Source organism: Oncorhynchus masou, chromosome 3 (assembly GCF_036934945.1).
Source record: "Oncorhynchus masou masou isolate Uvic2021 chromosome 3, UVic_Omas_1.1, whole genome shotgun sequence".
NCBI classification, from domain to species: Eukaryota; Metazoa; Chordata; class Actinopteri; order Salmoniformes; family Salmonidae; genus Oncorhynchus; species Oncorhynchus masou.
Window position 1 is genome coordinate 14,392,282 of NC_088214.1, and position 7,107 is coordinate 14,399,388.

General features: G+C 48.6%; 1 protein-coding gene across 4 annotated transcripts in view; it reads right to left on the reverse strand.

The window, feature by feature from the left end:
• Positions 1-664, reverse strand: part of LOC135510748 (receptor-type tyrosine-protein phosphatase S-like) — a 139,433-nt gene extending 138,769 nt beyond the window's left edge. For all 4 annotated transcript variants that reach the window (XM_064931956.1, XM_064931934.1, XM_064931942.1 and 1 more), the window contains exon 1: positions 344-664. The gene's annotated coding sequence lies outside the window, so the exon portion shown is untranslated. The remainder of the gene's footprint in view (positions 1-343) is intronic.
• Between the last annotated feature and the right edge of the window lie 6,443 nt (positions 665-7,107).

Below are 7,107 nucleotides of genomic sequence, written 5' to 3' on the forward strand. Positions count from 1 at the left end.
GAAGCTGGGTGGCAAGAAGGCTGGGTACCGCAGAAGACAACCGGCATATTATATTATTCTCAATCAGAAAACCCAAGCTCACCCAGTTGCATTCAAAGTCACAAGTATCCAAAAACACCACCAAACAAGGGTGTTCGAAAGAGATATCAAAATGTACCCATAACTTATGTCTAATATAGAACAGCAGCCGAGCACATAAGGCACACAGCCTACCGAGCCACACCGGTCGAGGTGTGAATTAACGATTAGGGCGCGGTGCTCAATAATAAATAAAGAAAATGTATTAATTACCTGTGCATATTGCAAAACAACCTATTTTTTTTTTAAATATATGTATATTTACCTTAACAAGGAAAGTGAGTGATCCGTCTTCTTTTTGGTCTGATGAATTCATGTGGATGGACTTTCAGCCGGCAGTTTCCCTTGAACCCCGGACAGAAATAATAATCCCATTTGACAGCTGAGCTCCTCAGAAAGGTTTTACTTTTCGTCAGGGAACGCAAGCTTTCCTCTCGCCTCCTCAGAAGCCCTACGGGACCGCTACTCTGCGCTCGTGTGTCGGGGGACCATCTCCGGTCGGGTAGCTTTAAACACTGCTGGTTGATGTCAACGATACTCCCCGTCTTACTCCTCAATACATTGTCTCCCTCACTCTATCTATCCATTCCCTCTTCCCCCTCTCTCTCGCTCGCTCTCTCACACACGATTAGGTCCCTCCCATGACGCCCTCCCATGACGTCATGCGGTCAAGATCTCCAATAGCAACCGCATCCCTCTCCCTTGTCTTCAGAACCTTTTCTGTCACCTCAGTACTAACTGGTACTAAAGAGACGGCTGCTGTTACTGGGGTATCATGGCTACTGTAGCACTTATGTCAAAATGGGCTCTTCATGTCATGGACTAGATATGGATAAGAACAAGGGAGATATTCAGAACTTATTATCAGCCTCATTAGGGTGACATATGAGCAGCGTACATTTAAATAGCCTCCCCACTGCACATCATCCCCAGGTCGTTGTTTGTTAAGTAGATCCTGTTGAACTATGAAAGATGCAAAGAACAATTGTTTTGATGGAATTGGATTTCCAGAATCAAACATCTCACACTCAAACCTATGAACACAGGCTATCACACTCATCACATCAAAATACACATTTCAAATGTCAAGGACCTTCCCCCAACCCAGAATACAGAGAAGAGTTACACTACTTGACCAAAGGTATGTGGACACTTGTTCATCGAACATCTCATTCCAAAATCATGGGCATTAATATGGAGTTGGTCCCCTGTTTGCTGCTATAACAGTCTCCACTCTTTTGGGAAGGCTTTCCACTAGATGTTGGAACATTGCTGCGGGGACTTGCTTCCATTCAGCCACAAGAGCATTAGTAAGATCGGGCATTGATGTTGGGCGATTAGGTCTGGCTCGCAGTCGGCGTTCCAATTCATCTCAAAGGTGTTCGATGGGGTTGAGGTCAGGGCTTTGTGCAGGCCAGTCAACTGATCTCAACAAACCATTTCTGTATGGACCTCTCTTTGTGCACGGGGGCATTGTCATGCTAAGTGAGAAAGGGCCTTCCCCAAACTGTTGCTACAAAGTTGGAAGCATAGAATCATCTAGAATGTAATTGTAAGCTCTAGCATTAAGATTTCCCTTTACTGGAACTAAGAGGCCTAGCCAAACCATGAAAAACAGCCCCAGACTATTATTCCTCCTCCACCAAACTTTACAGTTGGCACAATGCATTGGGACAGGCAGAGATTGCTGACAGGCGCCAAACCCAGATTAGTCTGTCAGACTGCTAGATGGTGAAGTGTGATTCATTACTCCAAAGAACGCATTTCCACCGTTCCAGAGTCCAGTGGCTTTGAGCTTTACAACCACTCCAGCCAACTCTTGGCATTGCACACGGTGATCTAAGGCTTGTGTGTGGCTGCTCGGCAATGGAAACCCATTTCATGAAGCTCCGGACTAACAGTTGTGTTGCTTCCAGAGGAAGTTTGGAACTTGGAAGAGAGTGTTGCAACCGAGGACTGGCGATTTTTATGCTCTACACGCTTCAACATTCTGTGGTCCCGTTCTGTGAGCTTGTGTGGCCTATCGCTTCGCGGCTGAGCCGTTGTTGCTCCTAGATGTTTCCACTTCATAATAACAGCACTTACAGTTGACCAGGGCAGCTTTAGCAGGGCAGACATTCACTGAGCTCTTCGGTAAGGTCATTCTCCTGCCAGTGTTTGTCGATGAAGATGGCATGGATGTGTGCTTGATTTTATATACCTGTCAGCAACAGGTGTGGCTGAAATAGCTAATTCCACTAATTTGAAGGGGTGTCCAGATACTTTTGTATATATAGTGTACTGCTCCTGATACTGTGCCAGAGGAGATGCAGAGAACCAGGTGGACGTTGATATGAAGCTCACTTGACGGAGGCAAGCGCTTACTGTTCACATGCACACAAACTGCCATATCAGCAGAACTGACTCCTGAGATTTCAGTTCACGATGTGAGATGCGGTGCACACGTACATATTCAAACCTGCCCTGACACAGAATCAACCTTGATGGCGTGCTGGAACTGTACTCTCTCTCTCTCACACACACACACACCCCTTGTCTCCTCTCCATCTCCTTTGTCTAGGTCTAATGTGCTTTCACCAGTCCAGTTCTTTATGTGTATGTACTTATTCATCTTTCTTTATCCAGGGAAGTTTCTAAGTGCTGACTCTGGCTCCTCTACCAACGGTGAGTGTTTTATCTACAACAGAGGGCGGGGACACTGGGGACAACGTCAACGCTTACGTCAGGGAAAGAAGAAATCCACTACCACTCCGCGACACCTATCAATTGAGACCCAGGACGAGCCCCTAGTCCAACAGGAGCTAAATGTCTTCAACTTATCAAGACAGACCCTGACATCGCTCACCTCAGCGTTCTCAATAAGGGGTTAACATTTGTACCCACTGCATACGTTAATGACTGATGTCCAGATAGATCTATTTAAGTTTTTCTGTAATCTGAGATTGCGTGAGTTCTTTGATGAGTTTAACTTACATGACTCCACTTGAAATGTTATCCTCAGCGAGATGTATACATAGGTCTACCACGCTAATCAATAGACTTACCTGTCCTACCGTGAGTTAAGGAGGAGATGGAGCCATTAACCCTATGAGGTACCTGAGAACTCTGAGAGAACCACAAATAGAGCAAAAAGTTCATTACTACCTCCCCCCAAACGTAATGCATCCATAGAAACCTTCTGTAGGATTGGGACTAGGAAGGAAGTCAGCAGGAAATGAATTAATTCCAAACTCTACTAAACGAGAGGTCTGAATACCTCAAATTCACCATGCAGACTGATGAGAAAAAAATAAACTACTTGGACTTATGGATCATCAAAGAGAATGATGCATTACACAGAATTCTACACAAAGCCCACAGATCGCAATACCCTGCTATGTGCAGATAGTATGCATCCCCTTCCCCTCAAGAATGGTCATCATATAGTCAGTTATGCAGGGTTAAACCAATGTGGCCAGCAGTCAGATTTTGACAGCAATGCTAAAAAAAAGACAAATTCAAAGTGAGAGGCTACAAGGACAAAACTCTTGATACTGCAATGATGAAAATATAGCAAAAACCAAAGAGAGGAATTACTAAAACCTCAACCAAAAAAGAAAAACAACGCAACGTTCTCTTTTGCATGAAGTACACCAAGGTTTCGGAGAAAATGAAAGCAATCCTGAAAAAGCACTGGCATATTCTGCAATCAGACAAAAAAATGTGCACACCTCTTCAAGGAACCCCCGCTGGTGGTCTATAAGCGTGGTCGCAATATTGGAGATAGTTTGGTGAGATCTGACCTGCCCCCTGAGCCCACTCAGATACTCTTGACACCCATTCCAAATGGGAACTACAAATGTGTCTCAGGCGCACAGTGAAATAGCACTATAAAAACATCTTTCTTCAGACACCCACATACAGGTCCAAAGATCCCTGTTAGGGGATCATCTCATGCAAGACCAAGGGAGTAATCTACCTCATCACCTGTTCATGTGGAAAAGCCTATGTAGGACAAACGAAAAGACAACGCATAGCTGAACACAGCGGCTCAATCAGATATAAGAACACTGACTATCCAGTAGCAGCTCACTTTGTTGAAGCCGACCATCCCATCTCCTCCCTCAAATACACAGGCCCTGAGCATGTTCCCCTACCAAGGAGAGGAGGTAACATCCAGATCCTACGACTACAAAGAGAAGATTACTGGATATCCTATCTAAAAACATTGACCCCCAGTGGTCTGAATATTGACTTTGATCTCAGGCCCTTATGAACACATTTGTCCTTTATGAACAAGTCTTATAAATGATTTTTACAGCTTATTAGCATACACCTAATGTGTTCCCTCTGTTGATGACGTTCATTATATATTAAAAGGTTGAACCAATATTACATATTACAAAAATGAAATATGAAATGTGAAATTGAATGAAACAATAATGTATGTTGATGTGAATATGATGTACAATAGTCCATTATGTTGCTATATGATAACAAGTGTAATATATTTAATATACCATACACTATTTTTTAACCGTTTCAATAATTCATTTTAATTAACTTAATCATTATGACAGGCCCCTCACTACTGTCATTGATTACACTAATTGCACTGTTTGTCTACATAACCTGGTTCAAGTATTCATGACATTACCCTGAGGAAGACACAGTGATGCCCAAACGTTGGTAAATACCCATTAAATTGCTGGGAGTTTATACATGGGGTGCGCCACTTTCTTTATTTTGATAGTTTAGAGCCAGAATAAGGACATTAGGTAGAGGGTTTTAGGGGAGCCCCTGCCAACGCCATATTGCTCTCTATCCAGTTTGTTTCTGATAACACAGAAGGGTTGTGGGCAAGGGCAGGCGGTAGGAGATAAGGCAGGCGGTAGGGGATAGGGCAGGGGGTAGGGGATAGGGTAGGTGGTAGGGCAGGCGGTAGGAGATAAGGCAGGGGGTAGGGGATAGGGCAGGTGGTAGGGCAGGGGATAAGGCAGGTGGTAGGGGATAAGGCAGGTGGTAGGGGATAAGGCAGGGGATAAGGCAGGGGATAGGGGATAAGGCAGGGGATAGGGCAGGTGGTAGGGGATAAGGCAGGGGATAGGGCAGGTGGTAGGGGATAAGGCAGGGGATAGGGCAGGTGGTAGGGGATAGGGCAGGGGATAGGGCAGGTGGTAGGGGATAAGGCAGGGGATAGGGCAGGTGGTAGGGGATAGGGCAGGTGGTAGGGGATAAGGCAGGGGATAGGGCAGGTGGTAGGGGATAAGGCAGGGGATAGGGCAGGTGGTAGGGGATAGGGCAGGTGATAGGGGATAGGGCAGGTGATAGGGCAGGTGTTAGGGGATAGGGCAGGTGGTAGGGGATAGGGCAGGTGGTAGGGCAGGTGGTAGGGGATAGGGCAGGTGGTAGGGATAGGGCAGGTGGTAGGGGTTGGCGCAGGTGGTAGGGCAGATGGTAGGGATTATGGCAGGTGGTAGGGATAGGGCAGGTGGTAGGGGTTGGCGCAGGTGGTAGGGCAGGCGATAGGGCAGGTGATAGGGGATAGCGCAGGTGGTAGGGGAAGGCGCAGGTGGTAGGGGAAGGCGCAGGTGGTAGGGGAAGGCGCAGGTGGTAGGGCAGGGGATAAGGCAGGGAGTAGGGGAGGGTGTAGAGGATAAGGCAGGTGGTAGAGGATAGGGCAGGTGGTAGGGGATAGGGCAGGTGGTAGGGCAGGTGGTAGGGGATAAGGTAGGTGCTAGGGGATTGGGCAGGTGCTAGGGGATAAGGCAGGTGGTAGGGCATACGGCAGGTGGTAGGGGATAAGGCAGGTGGTAGGGGATAAGGCAGGTGGTAGGGCAGGTGGTAGGGGATAAGGCAGGTGGTAGGGGATAAGGTAGGTGGTAGGGCAGGTGGTACGGCAGGTGGTAGGGGAAAGGGCAGGTGGTAGGGGATAAGGTAGGTGGTAGGGGAAAGGGCAGGTGGTAGGGGATAAGGCAGGTGGTAGGGCAGGTGGTAGGGGATACGGCAGGTGGTAGGGGATACGGCAGGTGGTAGGGGATAAGGCAGGTGGTAGGGCAGGTGGTAGGGGATATGGCAGGTGGTAGGGGATATGGCAGGTGGTAGGATATAGGGCAGGTGGTAGGGAATAAGGCAGGTGGTAGGGGATTAGGCAGGTGGTAGGGGATTAGGCAGGTGGTAGGGCAGGTGGTAGGGGATACGGCAGGTGGTAGGGGAAAGGGCAGGTGGTAGGGGATAAGGTAGGTGGTAGGGCCTTATCCCCTACCACCTGGCAGGTGCCGTATCCCCTACCACCTGCCGGCCCTACCACCCTACCTTATCCCCCTACCACCTGCCCTACCACCTGCAGGTGGTACCGCCTGCCCTTTCCCCTACCACCTGCCGTATCCCCTACCACCTGCCCTACCACCTGCCTAATCCCCTACCACCTGCCTAATCCCCTACCACCTGCCTTATTCCCTACCACCTGCCCTATATCCTACCACCTGCCATATCCCCTACCACCTGCCATATCCCCTACCACCTGCCCTACCACCTGCCTTATCCCCTACCACCTGCCTTATCCCCTATCTGTCTGGAGGAAGCTGGGCTGCTCAGCATCCTTCTTCCATAGTAGCTCAGATTGTCATGATTGAATTTGACTGAGGAAAACCAACCCTATACCACCTGCCCTACCACCTGCCCTTTCCCTACCACCTGCACCTGGGCCGTATCCCCTACCACCTGCCCTTTCCCCTACCACCTGCTACCACCTGCCTTATCCCCTACCACCTGCCTAATCCCCTACCACCTACCTTATTCCCTACCACCTGCCCTATATCCTACCACCTGCCGTATCCCCTACCACCTGCCGTATCCCCTACCACTTGCCCTACCACCTGCCTTATTCCCTACCACCTACCTTATTCCCTACCACCTGCCTTATATCCTACCACCTGCCTTATATCCTACCACCTGCCGTGCCCTACCACCTGCCCTACCACCTGCCTTATCCCCTACCACCTGGCCGTATACCTTATCCCCTACCACCTGCCCTTTCCCCTACCACCT